Genomic DNA, 15,136 nt, shown 5'->3' on the forward strand with positions numbered 1-15,136 from the left:
CCAAAATCTTATACTGAATTAATTTATGTCATGTTATTGCAGTGGTTCTTAATCCTGGTCCTGGGGACCTCTGGTTTTGGGACATTTTGTATGTCTCCCTTATCTGACATGTGTGTGTGTGTGTGTGCGTGTGTGTGTGTTTGTGTGTTGTGTAGGTTGTGAACAATAACAACAAGTCGGAGGCCAGTGGGATGTTCTCAGCTGATTGGGAGTTTGTTGACTTCACTGATCCCGTTCTTCTGGAGGGGCCAGTGGAGGTGTGTTTCCATCCTATAGTCCAACACAGACTTTCTTGACAAATGCACTCTCCATTGAGCTGATGTCAAGTGAACCATGCGCTGGACTCTAAAGGACTGTCTGAAGACCTGCTCTGTGGCTCTCAAGAAGTTGCCAGGTAAGAAGGGCAAATGGATACGAGATAGGCCAGGACAGGTGAGTGTGTCTCTTTATGCCTATGTCTGTGTCTGTGTCTGTGTGCATGCAGTAATTCCACTTCAAAATGTGCTTTGCTTGTCTTTACAGATGTTGATCACAGCCAGCCAAATCCAGTGGATCACAGATGTCACCAGAGCACTAATGACCAGCAAAGAGAGAGCAGATAAAGCTGCCCTTAAATCACTTAAAAAGAAACAGGTGAGAACAGCTTAGCACTTACAGATTTGGGCTGATCTAAAGGTCACTGGTTTAAACACCAGAAAGGGCAATTTATGAATTAAGTCGAATAGTGTTGCCATTCTCTGTTCAGCAATTACCTGTTTGTCCAACCAGTGACGGATAGAAAAGTGTTTGAATCCTTTTTGAAAATGCCAACAAAAAAAAAATATTTTCTCTTGGTATAATGATAATGGTTATGGTGGTTATGGATTTATAGTTTGATTAAAATGTTTGTTTTACATTGGATGTGGGGTAAAACACTTTCCCCCCATTTTCTGTCCCGGTTTAAATTTGGAAATATGTGGGATTCTCTGGAATGGATTACAACATGGTGTTTAATGAAGCTGAGAGTACTACACTCTTGTTAGTAGCTGAAATCAAAATAAAATGAGCCCAGATATTTATTTAACAACCGTGTTATTAGTGGGGGATTTGTAGAATTTAAGGAATGACAGGTGTTCTGATTCTGCAGAAATCTGCAGAACTCTCTGTGGAGTTCTGCGGGCACCAATTCAGTGCGAGTCTGCTAATAACTAGTGGATGAACTCCAAATACACTGCTGACTTCACTCGAACCCTTTTTGGAAAATGAGTTATTCATTTCATGTGTATTAGTACTTGGAGCACAGGATGCACTAGATACACAATTTAATTAAGGAAGGCAGCTCAAATGAATTTAATCCAATTACATCTTATAAGTCAAAGCTAGTGAGACACAGGGAATGGCTCGGGCCTGTTGAGATTTAGTCTCAGAGCATGGCTTCTTGGGCTTTATGAAGGTGTGGATTTTTTGTTGTTAAATACATTTACATTACACGTCTCAGCTGATGTTTACTGACTGTGTTTGTAGTAACTGTGGTTAGGTTTGATCTGGAACCTTTGATCCATAAAATTAGTTTGCATTGTGTTTGGGTGTGTGTCTTATAATAATGAGTGTTTGGGTTGTGTTGCCCAGGTGTCCATGCTAAGTCAGTAATACTCGAAGATTGTCGCCCTGGTCACCGTTGAGGTCCACGCCTGCGATGTTATCAGCAAACTGGCCAAAGCTGGCTGTTGTGACGTCAGTGCCTTTGACTGGATGTGCCAATTCCGCCTATACTGGGACAAGGTTAGGGGGAGACAGGATAATGGGATGGTCAAAGTATAATAGGGAGGAGGTGATCACTACAATGTCTCTATCTAAGTATTAAATCACAAACAAAACACTTCATAAAAACAAAAACAATTCAGTCATTCTCAATCTTTTTCCCCCAGAATGATTTATTTTGCCAGTTACATATCCATCCACTGCAATAAAATATAGTAGTAGATATTCCGGGGTACTCTGTGCATGAATCTGTAAGTTTTAAATGTCATGAATAAAGAAAATTAAAAAATGTCAAAAACATTTAAATGTCATGAATATAAAAAAGGAAAGTTTCCCATGGTGGCTTGAACGTAACATCTCACAGTCTGAAATGTGGACACACATATTTTTTTTCTCTCTCTCTATCTGCACATTTTAGAATAAAACGTAAAGTAAAAAGTAAAGACTGCACAAATTAGAAGTATGAGTATTATGTGGTGACCAAAAATGAACTGAGTGAACAAATCAGAAACTTTATTTTAAGTTCTTTATTGTAAATTGCATTTCTGCTCACTCTCTTTAAAATAAATAACATCCCCAATTCTCTCAGTCATCTTTATGAAGGGGCACTCTGGGATGCTTTTTAAGTTCCTCAATATGCCAAGCACTTTGTTGTTTACTTTAATTTACTTTCTGGTCCAACTCATCCATTTCAATAAAATAAATTATTATTATTATTTTTTTAATTATTATTTTGCAATGAAATTTGCAATAAAATAAAATACTATCAAGCTTTTTAAGAAATTTCATCAGAGAACACACAGTAAAATACTGTAGTGTTAGACTTACTCTTGAATGTATTTTGCCTGGCATTAACACCACCAACAAAAATAACCTCCATCTGAGATATAATCACCTACACTCCCGTATTATACCATAACTCTCAGATTACTAGAGATATACTCGATATTCCAATATTCTGTCCTGCGTGACAGTCAACACTGCATTTGACTGATGTGATCAGCTAGTTTATAATAATCATTATGGGAACTCTTGATGTCGTTATCTGACTTGAGCCATTATCCAAGTCATTATACGGAGAGACTGAGATTGTGTCATTAACCTTATCAGTCAAAATCAGTAGAGCACACCTGCACACAGAGGCAGAGAGAGAGGAGCTACAGATGTCTCTTGTGTGATAACAGAAAGAAAATGCAAACATTTTCTTCCACTTCAAAATTATGCAGCAAAATTAAGTCCTGCTAGGAAGTAAAGTCAGGAGTCAATGGTGGATTTCCTGTTGTGTGCCTTCAGAGGCCGCAGAAAATCAGCATAGAAAGTGCCTCCAGTGGAATGAAAGGAAGAATATAATCCGGGTTTGTTATGTTGAGAGGGTGACATCTTAAGCCCACTCAAGGACATGGACAATGTGCTTAAGCCTGTCTGTCTGTCTCTTCTCCATGTGTGTATGTGCTTACGGATGCATGTGATTTGAGTGAGTGTCAGTGTGTGTGCCAATGTGTCTATCTCTATTTCTGTCCTAGCCCTAAGGAAAATATATTTTCCCATAAATTAACTAAATTTGTGGTGTCCTTTTAAAGGTAAAATGGTTTTGAAAAATTCAATAAAACATGATGAAGTAGAAAGCGATAAATGTGGTCTCTTCCATGCTTGTCTTTCTTTATTTTATTTTATTTTTTTCATAACTTGCCATGGTTGTTACAGGATTATTTTGTCACTTCCATAGCTCTCAATTTGCTGGAAAACTCCGCCCACAGTGATATCTCATTGGTCAAAATGCACACTCTCCATAATAGCTGCTTCACACCAAGATGGATAACTAAAAAGATAACCATATTAGCATCCACCTTGATGAATAATAATGCTCTTTTTATTATAAGCATATGTTGTAGTTATGTTATTTGCCACTTCAAACGCTTGAGCTGATTAAAGTCTGGTGAACTCTGATTGGCTATTAAAGTTTTTATCTTTCATCAGCATTCTGAAAATTATTCCATCATTCCTCTGTGTTGTTAAAGTTGTTTTGTGGACCTGTTCTCATAGAATTAGACCGATTATTAAAACTTTATAGTTATCATTAATTGTACTTGTAGTGAATTGCCTCATTAAATATCCAATACGTATCTTTGCTTTCAGTGAGGGCCAACAAATTACATGCCTCTGAAATCTTGCCAAATCTAACCAGGGGTCTTTTTATGAATAAAATTAGGAATAATTCAAAAGGGTGTCCCCATTTAGCTACATAGATGGGTTTTCCTTCCAGTTAAAAATAAATAAATAAATAAATAAAGCAAAGTATTTCACACAAATACTTAAACTTGTTGTTGAATATGTACATATTCGGCCTGTGTTTGAGGTTCTCATCCCCTCAGTTCCTTTTGTTTCTGTGTGTGTATGTTTCTTCTGTTGTCACTTACGGTTATACAAGAAGCACGGAAGAGATCCAAGTGCAGGTATGATGTTTTATTGAGGGCAAATCCAAAAGGGTAAACAGTCCAGGCAGGGTCAAAACCAGAGTATCCAAAACAACATGAAACAGAACAGAACACACGGAAATGGCAAGACTACGGATATCATCAAACATTAGACAAGGACTCCGTGACACAGACTCAGACAGACCGGGTATAAATACACAGAAGGATGATTGATGAGGGAACTGGAGACAGGTGGGGAACAATCAATTAACTCAAACAAGGAGGAAGGTGACCAAATAAGGGAACAGGAAGTGATAAGGTGACAGACACCGTGGAAAAGGAGGACACCTAGTGGAAACCCAGGGAACACAACCCAGACATTGTGACAGTACCCCCCCTCTACGGAGCGGCTCCCAGACGCTCCAAGACAGACACAAAATAGAGACCAGGAGGGAGGCGGACAGGTGGAGGCTCATGGGGGGTCGGGATGGAGGGCCAGACTAACAGAGGGGAACAGGGACAGAAGTGAACACATAAAACAAAAAACAAACAACAACATGAAGCCCCCCCAGGGCGGAGCAGAAGACCACCACGTCCGTGTGGTGGAGACCAGAGTCCTCCAGGGCGGGGCAGAAGACCACCACAACCGTGTAGTCAGAGCCAGAGTCCTCCAGGGCAGAGCGGAAGACCACCACAACCGTGTGGTCAGGGAGGAAACCCCCCAGGACGGAGCAGAAGACCACCACAACCGTGTAGTCAGGGCGAGAGCCCCCCAGGGCGGAGCAGACCTCCGTGCGGCCAGACCAACGGGATGACGAAGCTCTGGTAATCCCCTGGTGTTTTTACTGGACTCCAGAGGATCGGTGCTGGCCTGACTCTGCTCGCGAAGATCATTGGTGACTGGCAATTGTTCATGAAGATCACCGGTGACTTGACTCAGTCCTTGAAGATCACCGGTGACTTGACTCTGAAAGGTCAACGGTGACCAGCCTTGTCTCTGGAAAGTCCATGGTACCTAGCCCTGGCTCTGGAAAGTCCATGGTACCTAGCCCTGGCTCTGGAAAGTCCATGGTACCTAGCCCTGGCTCTTGAAGGTCATCGGTGACTAGCCCTGGCTCTTGAAGGTCATCGGTGACTAGCCCTGGCTCTTGAAGGTCATCGGTGACTAGCCCTGACTCTGGAGGGTCCACGAACACCTGACTCGACTCTGGAGGGTCCACTGGAACACCTGACTCGAATCTGGAGGGTCCACTGGAACCTGACTCGACTCTGGAGGGTCCACTGGAACCTGACTCGACTCTGGAGGGTCCACTGGAACCTGACTCGAATCTGGAGGGTCCACTGGAACACCTGACTCGACTCTGGAGGGTCCAGGGTCCACTGGAACCTGACTCGACTCTGGAGGGTCCACTGGAACCTGACTCGACTCTGGAGGGTCCACTGGAACCTGACTCGACTCTGGAGGGTCCACTGGAACCTGACTCGACTCTGGAGGGTCCACTGGAACCTGACTCGACTCTGGAGGGTACATTGGAACCTGACTCGACTCTGGAGGGTCCACTGGAACCTGACTCGACTCTGGAGGGTCCACTGGAACCTGACTCGACTCTGGAGGGTCAACAGGAACTAGCCCTGAATCTAGAGGGTCAATGGTAATTAACCCTGGTTCTGGAAGGTCGACGGTGACTAACCCTGACTCTGGAGGGTCCATGAACACCTGACTCGAATCTAGAGGGTCAACCGGGAACTGACTCAACTCTGGAAAGTCAACCGGGAACTGACTCAACTCAGGAAAGTCAACGGGCACCTGACTTGACTTGGGAAGGTCAACAAGAATCTGACTTGACTCCGGAACGGCCTCGGGCACCGCCTTGGCCTCCGGAACGGCATCGGGCACCGCCTCGGCCCGCGGCCCGCGGCCCGCTCAGGAACGTTCTCCGGGCTTTGAGGAATGGTAGACGACTGTCTCCTCCTCCTCCGCCCTCTATGATGGCGAGTCGGTGGCACCTTGTCTGGAGATTCAGGCATTGAGTCGGCCATCTTGTGCTGTGACGCTGGGCTGGCGGCCATCTTGTGCTGTGGCTCTAAGCTGGCGGCCATCTTGTGCTGTGGCGCTGGGCTGGTGGCCATCTTGTGCTGTGGCGCTGGGCTGGCAGCCATCTTGCACTGTGGTGTGAGGCTGGCTTCCATCTTGCCTCGTGGTGCGGGGTTGGTGGCCATGCACCGCAGCGATGCTGGGTTGGCGGCCCTCTTGTGCTATGGTGCTGGACCTGCGGCCATCATGGGCAGTGTCGCTGACTTTCTCCATCTGCCCTGGTGAGACGGCGGCTCTGGTCCCTCCCACGTGAGCCCCGAGTCGAAGGGGGGCCATGGTGGAGAGCGATGCTGAGCTTCCTCTCGCCCACCTCCTCCTCGTCGACCTCCCCTGGTCCCGCGAAACACGACCAGGCGGGTTCCCTCAAACCGATTGCTTCTCTCCCGCTCGGTGGCTGGGGAAGAAGCGTTAATCGACATACCGCTGGATCTCAAGGTGACGGAGTCCTTCTGTCAAGTACGGTGATACAAGAAGCACGGAAGAGATCCAAGTGCAGGTATGATGTTTTATTGAGGGCAAATCCAAAAGGGTAAACAGTCCAGGCAGGGTCAAAACCAGAGTATCCTAAACAGAACAGAACCGAACAGAACCGAACAGAACCGAACAGAACCGAACAGAACCGAAATGGCAAGACTACGGATATCATCAAACATTAGACAAGGACTCCGTGACACAGACTCAGACAGACCGGGTATAAATACACAGAAGGATGATGAGGGAACTGGAGACAGGTGGGGAACAATCAATTAACTCAAACAAGGAGGAAGGTGACCAAATAAGGGAACAGGAAGTGATAAGGTGACAGACACCGTGGAAAAGGAGGACACCTAGTGGAAACCCAGGGAACACAACCCAGACACTGTGACATCTGTAGGCACTGAGCAGCCTGATAATTTGAAGTCTATGTTTCAGCCGATCTTTATGGTATTGCCAGATTCCACCCTTATAGATGAGATCACGCTTTTTGCAGAGGGTTTCAATAACTGCAAGGTACACTCACACACGTATAACACTTCATATTCAGTCTGAAAATTCTTTAATTCTGTAAGCTTTAAATGGTCACACGTCATGAATAACACTAGCTATTTCAAACAAAAAATGAACACTTAAAGGATCTTTTCATTTGAGAATCTCATCTACTGACAGCCCTGAGAGCAAAAGAGAGGCATTTTTTTCCCATGTTAAAGCCTAATCATTAATGGTTAAGTGTCAGTGCTAAAACATTTTCTCATATTCTAGTTAAATTCCAGTCACAGTAAACACTGCCTTTGAATATTATTTTGATTAAAAAAAACTGTTTTATATATTAATATATAATTTATTCCAGACTTCAGTATCACATGATACTTCAGAAATCATTCTAATATGCTGATTTGGTGCTGCTTAATATGTTTTTGGTTTTCTTCGAGATTCTTTGATGAATAGAAAGCTCATAAGATCAGTAATTATTTAAAATATCTATATTTTTGTTTTATTTTTGATCAATTATATGCATCCTTGCTGAATAAAAGTATTTATTTCTTTCAAACAAAACAAAAATGTACTGACCCCAAACCTTTGGATGGTAGTGTATATTTTATAAAATTCTGTATATGCAATGCTATACAATGCATAGCAGTTGCTAATATGATGTTCAGAGTGGTTGCTAGGGCATCGCCAAATGGTTTCTCAGGTACTCTAAGAGGTTGCTTGGTGGTTAATTACAAATATATTTCAAAAAAGCCAACACCAAGTCTTTATGATTCAGCCGTTTTAATGTCCAAAGTCTGATCACTTGGCGCAGTGATAACTCACCTCTCCTCAAAAAGCAGCATTATTTGAGGCATCATGCATATGCAGTAATTAATCTTTTTTTAATTTAGCAAATTCTTCGAGGTTATACGAATTTAATACTTGTTGAAAGAGGAGAGAGTGCCAGTTATTATAGGATATTAGATTCTATTGAAGATGGAATAGATCAACACAGTTAGGCAAACACAGATGAACTGGCTCACACACACACTTACACACTCCAGGGGGCCGATCCTGCCATCGGATTACCTCCAACACACAGCAGGCATGCCAATTGTGTGTTTATGCATGCATTTGCACGAGAGACATCCGAACGACGTGCATCCAACCCCTTCAAACACACACTCCACAAACACACACCCCTGTGGTTGACCAAATCCCACAAGTTTCCACTGGCTGCATCCCCTCTCTTCCCCCTGCCTGTGAGCTCCAAATGGGAAGTCTCATTTGTTGATGCCGTACACAGGCCGGCGGCTGGCAGCAGCACAGGCATGGGGAATTGGACTCAGAATTACAAATAATGGACTTGAGATTAAGAGAGCTGGGAAGGGAACCAGCACCGGCCCCAGCCAAGCACAGAATGTCAATGGCAGATTTGATTGTCCCGGAATACTCGGCCCTCATCCAGACACCCCTCTGCATAGTCAATACGGCAAAATCACTCTGTGCTGCAGAGAGAGAACTATTACCTTTGCAAATGAAAGGAAATGGACATATCAATGCCAGGCAACATTAGAGAAAGAGAGAGCAGGAAAGTATTGCCACGATGCACCGGAGTGTGCAAGTCTTGGTGTTATGAGCCATAACTGACAGCGAAATGACCGTCCCCTGCGAGTCCATAGTCTGCTCAGCCTAGTGTGACTCTGGCGTGTTTCTGTGTGTGCGCACGCATGAGCGTTGGTGTCTGTATAAGTAAGACTGTTAGTGGGCAGTGTGGAAACGGAGCTGACACAGTTACCTCACACACACTGGCTTCTTCATTCTGTTACATATTCACAGTATTGTCTGTCTGTCTGTCATTATTTTTAATTCAAAACAATTGTGCTTTCAGTTATTGTATTTCCAATTATATTTAATGAATGATTGTTGACATGCAATTGCATAATAGACATATACGTGTATCGAAGCAAATTTAGAGCTTCACGCTCCTGGCAAAATCATGTTCAAATTTTTACTTGCCAAGCCAACATTTATTTTTCGCTATGCATTATTAAATTTGCCAGAAATATTTGTTTTTTATTAAATGTTAAGTTTTCTTCATTTTATTTTATTTATTATTTATTTTTGTTTATTTATTATTTTTCTATTTTTTTAAGTTGCTGGAATTTTAATGGCTATAATTTAACTCAATAAATTAATAAACACACATTTACTGTTAAACAATGTTTCCCCAAAATTTCAATAATTTTATGTTCTTTTATGTCACATGACATGAAGGTGATCAAATAACATTTTTCATGGTTTTTATATTATTTTATTTTAAAATATTTTTTATTTTATTTATTATTATTTTTGTTTTATTATTTTACTATTATCAACTTTTCATCAACAAATCCACAACAGCTGCCTCAAAAACCTGCTGTAAAACAATGGCATACAATACAAAACATACTGATTGTGATTTTCTTTAGGTCTTTGACTTTGTTGTTTGTTTGTTTTTGATTTCTTGACTTCTGTTCCTTCGTAAATGAAAAAAAAATGCAATAAAGTTTATTGAATTTGTTCGTTTACACCCCTCTCGCTCCCTTTCATGCTTTTTCTCTACCTGTCTGCCTGACGTATTACTACATTACTGTCAGATATATTGCGGTATCTCTTTTCATGGTTTCTGTTAGCTGTGGGAGTTTAAGGTCACATAATCCATTTTCTTATCCCCTTAAGAAATTTCTATAATGTTAATGTCAACAAGAACTGAAAACCTTTTAGACACTATTACTTTCTTGCCGCATGTTCCTGATCTTACTGTGGAAAATTCATCAGTAAACTTTTCACAATCAAACCGATTCTCAGCAAACAAAATTAGCTGTAAGCCTAATTTTTCTTCCCTGTTTATTCATTTTTGCTTGAGAATATTAATGGGCTGTGAATGATGTTTCATGCTAACTGCTCTCTTTATATTTCCACTGTATTTGTTTCAAAGATACATTATGTTGCACTTTTAATCTCAGTCTCTTGATCTCTCTCTCTCTCTCTCTCTCTCTCTCTCTCTCTCTCTCTCTCTCTCTCTCTCTCTCTCTGTCTCCCTCCCTCTCTCTCTCTCTCTCTCCCTCCCTCTCTCTCTCTCCCTCTCTCTCTCTCCCTCTCTCTCTCTCTCTCCCTCCCTCCCTCCCTCTCTCTCTCTCTCTCTCTCTCTCTCTCTCCCTCTCCCTCTCCCTCTCTCTCTCTCTCTGTCTCCCTCCCTCCCTCTCTCTCTCTCTCTCTCTCCCTCTCCCTCTCTCTCTCTCTCTGTCTCCCTCCCTCCCTCTCTCTCTCTCTCTCCCTCCCTCCCTCTCTCTCTCTCCCTCCCTCTCTCTCTCTCTCTCTCTCTCTCTCTCTCTCTCTCTCCCTCCCTCCCTCTCTCTCCCTCTCCCTCTCCCTCTCCCTCTCCCTCTCCCTCTCCCTCTCCCTCTCCCTCTCTCTCTCTCAGGTGTTGGCTAAGAAAGTCTTCACTCTGTATTCTCTGGCAGTAAAGCTGTTGTTCTAAACAAGACCACTATGACTTTGGCTTGAAGGCTCTCACCTCTGCTGGAAAGAAGCGCAGAGTTCGCCCTGACATTGTCGATGAAGAGGTGAGACACAGACCTGCAGCATCCAATAAATCTAGAAACATTACTCTTAGAGACCTGCTTTACCTGAATATGTCCCAGTGTATGTTCATTGTGAAGAAAGTGTTAATGCTGACAGGGACATGTCACTTAAATGTGCTCCTCTCTGGCTATGATAAAAAATGTATCAAAGGGGGACAAAACCTTAAAAGAGAAGTTGAAAAGGACTCATAAACCTCATATGAGTGCTTAGCTCACCACTCTCTATCTCTCGTCCTCTTTCTACCTGATTATCATCCCCCTTGTAAAAGGTGCCCCATGTTTATTTAAAGGTTCACACAGGTTTAAGGTATGCTTGTTAAAATAAATGTCATTCTGAAGCAGTAAGACTACTGCTTTTGATAGCCGAAGAGCAAGAAGAGTTTTCAGATGTATCTGAGGCCCATTTCGCAGTTTCCTGCCCATAAATTAAGTTTGACATTTGGTCAAGTGAAGCTGGCCTGCCTCAGCTTTGAAGATGTACTCTTGTGCTGAGCTAATTTAACATAACCTTTTTTTCTTCTTACCCTTTGACCTCAGATCTTTCTGATGTCTATGAAGGACATGAACATCGCTAAACTCACCTCCATTGATCTGGCAATGTTTAATGGGTTCATCCAGGATCTTTTCCCTGCCGTGGAGATGCCCACTGTCGACTAGCCTATCCCATCATGCATCTGGCCTCAAAATGGACTCATAAAGCCACTGAAAGTCTCTGTGTATTTGTGTATGAATGTGTGCTCTGACTCACAGCTCTTAAAATTATATTTTTTGTGTGTTTTTGATTATACCTATCCTATTTTTCAGAGAACAGCCCTCACACCGGCTCTTTCTCTCTCTCACTGAAGCACCTTTCAAAAGATCCATTAAAGCCTGAGGATATTTTCCTGCCCTGTCTGTACACAATTCATAAATCTGCTTCTTTAATACAGATAAAGGCCAATGCAAAGGTGTTAGGGGGAGCTTAGTGGATAAATATCCTGACAAGCACTGCAAAGGTTGCTGTTTTAAAGCCAAGACAGCCTGATCTGTGAACTGAAGATTTATAGAGATCCCTATTTAACTATGTGCCCTTAAAGTATAATGTGTGTGCCAATAATTCTCATTAAATTTATAAAAGTCCACCTAGAAATAAATTACTTATTGTTTTCTCCACACTCCCTGCTTCACAATGTAGGCAGGGTCATTTGTCTTAGCTGGTCTCCCGTACTGGTCATCCTGGTCTGTTTGCTGGTTGTACAGTAGAGCAATGCTTGACTTCAATGCTTTCAGTGATCTTTCTTCTTTTGCAAACTGTACTGTAACTGTAGGTAAGAAGTAGAGAATAATGGAAAGCCAAACTTTTATTAGGTTTAGGTGATATATTTGCTTCTCAAAATAACCATCTTTAAGAACTTCAAAACTTGGCTAAGTTGTTTTGCCTGCTTTGATTAATGCATTGTCCAATTCTGAAAGTTTCGTAAATCTCACTTATGGAGTGTTTAAACCTATTCTACGGAATACAGTCTGTCTAGGAGAGAAATATTGTTTCTGAGAAAGAGTTTATGGTGTTTGTGTCTCGGGTTTAGAGATAGAAGGCAGATACAGGAACATCTGCACAGCTGCCTCCTGCTTCTTCCACAATCAAATGCGACAAGGACAAAATTGGAGACACAGTGTGAAACACACACACACAGTAGTACTGTATTTCTCCTTCTCTGCCTCCATGCATGCCCATCATACAGTGTTTTTATTGCTGTTTTATATTACCCATCCTGCATCTTCATCTCTACCTTACTCCAGCACAAACGCCTCAGAGCCGTTCCTTTATTCCTCCTCTCCATCTGTTTAACGAGTCGAGAGAATTTAGAGAGGGAGATTAAATTAACCTGAGAGTTTAGCATGGCTGCTTTAGTGCCTCTGGAGCAGTTCTGATTGGTGTGACATCACTCAGGGGCGCAGTATCAGCGGGTGTTTTTATTAAGATGGCCGCCCACCTCTTGCCAGTTCATTTGTCTTTAGTGCTTCAGTGGGATTGACCTCCACCAAATGGATGTTTTTATAACTTAGAAAGAGTTTATGCAATGTTATGAAGCAATGAGCACATAATTTGGTTATACTGTAAGATATTACTCTGTCTTAAACGAATTTTCTTTCTTTTTATCTGTAACTGAAAGAAGCTATAGAGGCAGAACTTCAACATAATGGTCTCCAGGTGACCCCCTTCACTGTGACATAGGTAATTCAACTGTACGAGACCAACAACTCCCGACACTCCTCGATGATTGCGGGGAAGACGAGCAGCGGCAAGACGGTCACATGGAGAACCCTTCAAAATGCCTTTAGCACCCTGCATACGAGTGAGACCTTTATCTTAACCTCTGTCTCTCCGTCCCTTTCTCTAGATCAATAGCTAGCAGTCTTGGTTTTCATGTTGTCTAAAGGGTAACAGGTCATTGCAAGGTTCCTCAATAACAAAAATGTCTCCTTTAGCTTTATCTAAATGAGTTGTTTCCATTCATGAGTAGTTTTAAGGGCAAAGATCATGCCTCTGAAACAAATGTCTTTGCAACAGCTGTTCTAGAGCTTAAAAGGCTACGCCAACCTTCTATCCCTCATTACCATGAAAATGAACTGCCGTCAGCGGCCATGTTTATTCAGCACCCGATACATTAACCACCAAGACAACAGAGTTTCTCTTAAACACTCTTCGCTGCTAAGAGAACATGTGGCAACAAGGATTTAACACTCATTAAAAGCCCCCCTGACTGACTCTCGGCTCACCCGTGGGTGTTTTGAAAATGATGGCATAGTCAAGACGGCAGCTAGCGCTAATTGCCGCCGCTTATGATCTCTTTCTTTTCACAGTTGCTTTGGCTATGGCTAAAGAAGCGCCACTCAACGCTGTGCTTTTAATACAGTTGTCTTTTCACCAAGTCTCCTCATGTCTAAAACCGTGTGTTCAGTGTTCATGTTTGTTCTGATCTTTTTTGTTTTCACTTCTGTTGTTTTTCCTCACCTCCTTCATTCTTTGTAACCCTTTCCACATGTCTCATCCTGATGTGGGTAAAAATAGAAGAGTGGGGTGGGGGTGAGGGTGAGTGTGAGGGAAATATGTGTTTCTCAGGTTTTCCTTCTTTAATGATGTGTCTGGTGTGTGTGTGTGTGTGTGTGTGTGTGTGTGTGTGTGTGTGTGTGTGTGTGTGTGTGTGTGTGTGTGTGTGTGTGCGTGCGTGCGTGCGTGCGTGCGTGCGTGCGTGTGTGTGTGCAAGTGAGATGCAGGTGAGGTCTGACAGACTGTTTTATGCTTTGCTGATGTTGTCAAAGTCTCTTTTTTTCTCTGTTTACATGCCATCCAAGTTTTCTCCTTTTGTTCTGCAAACTATAACATGTAAGAAATAGTATACTACTCTTACTTCATTTCCAGCAGTGCTTCAGAACACCTGGCTGCAATTTTCAAGGAAACTTAAAGAGCTTAATAAGTTTATTCAGGTGGGTTTAACTAGAGTTGGAACTAACCTCTGCTGGGACGACAAATGGGGAATCCTCCTTGTGTCCGAAATCGCCCCATTTTTAGTGGTGTCCAAAACATTAGTTGACATTCAATTCAGTTTAATTCAAGTTTATTTGTGTAGCACTTTTTACTATACAAATCATTGCAAAGCAACTTTACAGAAAATTTAGTTTCTACAATATTTAGTAGTAGCTTATCAGTTGTGACCCAGTTTATGTGCATATGACTGGAATTTTCAGAAAAGTGAATACAAGACATAGTCAACCAGACGATGAACACTATTAACAGCAATTATTATATGATGCCATCACACTTGTAGCAATATTTGTAGGTTCTGTGTGTTGTTTCAGGGTAAGCATCATCTGAGGTCCTCTGAGGGTCAGCATTATCTCTTCTCAGGTGTTCTGGATCCAGACTGGAGCTTGTGTAAATCCTAGTTACATCCCGTGGCAAACCAGAGAAACAAATAGAGACATAATTTCCGTAGCTGCTATTTCAACCAAGTAAAATTAATTAGTTTAACCCAAGCTAAAGAATAATAATGCACATTTGATCAGATACAACTGCAGTCATAAATTATGACATGCATTATTTGAATGCTTGGCCAAAGAGATATGTTTTTAATCTAGATTTAAACTGAGAGAGTGTGTCTGAACCACAAACATTATCAGGAAGGCTATTCCAGAGTTTGGGAGCCAAATGCGAAAAAGCTCTACCTCCTTTTGTGCATCATCGAGTACACCCTTTAAATCCCACAATGCACATTAATAACAAGTGTACAACTGATGTATGCTCAAAGGGTAGAGAATACCCATAATGC

General features: G+C 42.2%; 1 pseudogene; it reads left to right on the forward strand.

Moving 5' to 3' along the window:
• LOC132098534 (dynein axonemal heavy chain 2-like) overlaps positions 1-15,136 on the forward strand; it is a 61,968-nt pseudogene that overhangs the window by 11,000 nt on the left and 35,832 nt on the right.

The sequence above is a fragment of the Carassius carassius genome, chromosome 2 (genome assembly GCF_963082965.1).
Source record: "Carassius carassius chromosome 2, fCarCar2.1, whole genome shotgun sequence".
NCBI classification, from domain to species: domain Eukaryota; kingdom Metazoa; phylum Chordata; class Actinopteri; order Cypriniformes; family Cyprinidae; genus Carassius; species Carassius carassius.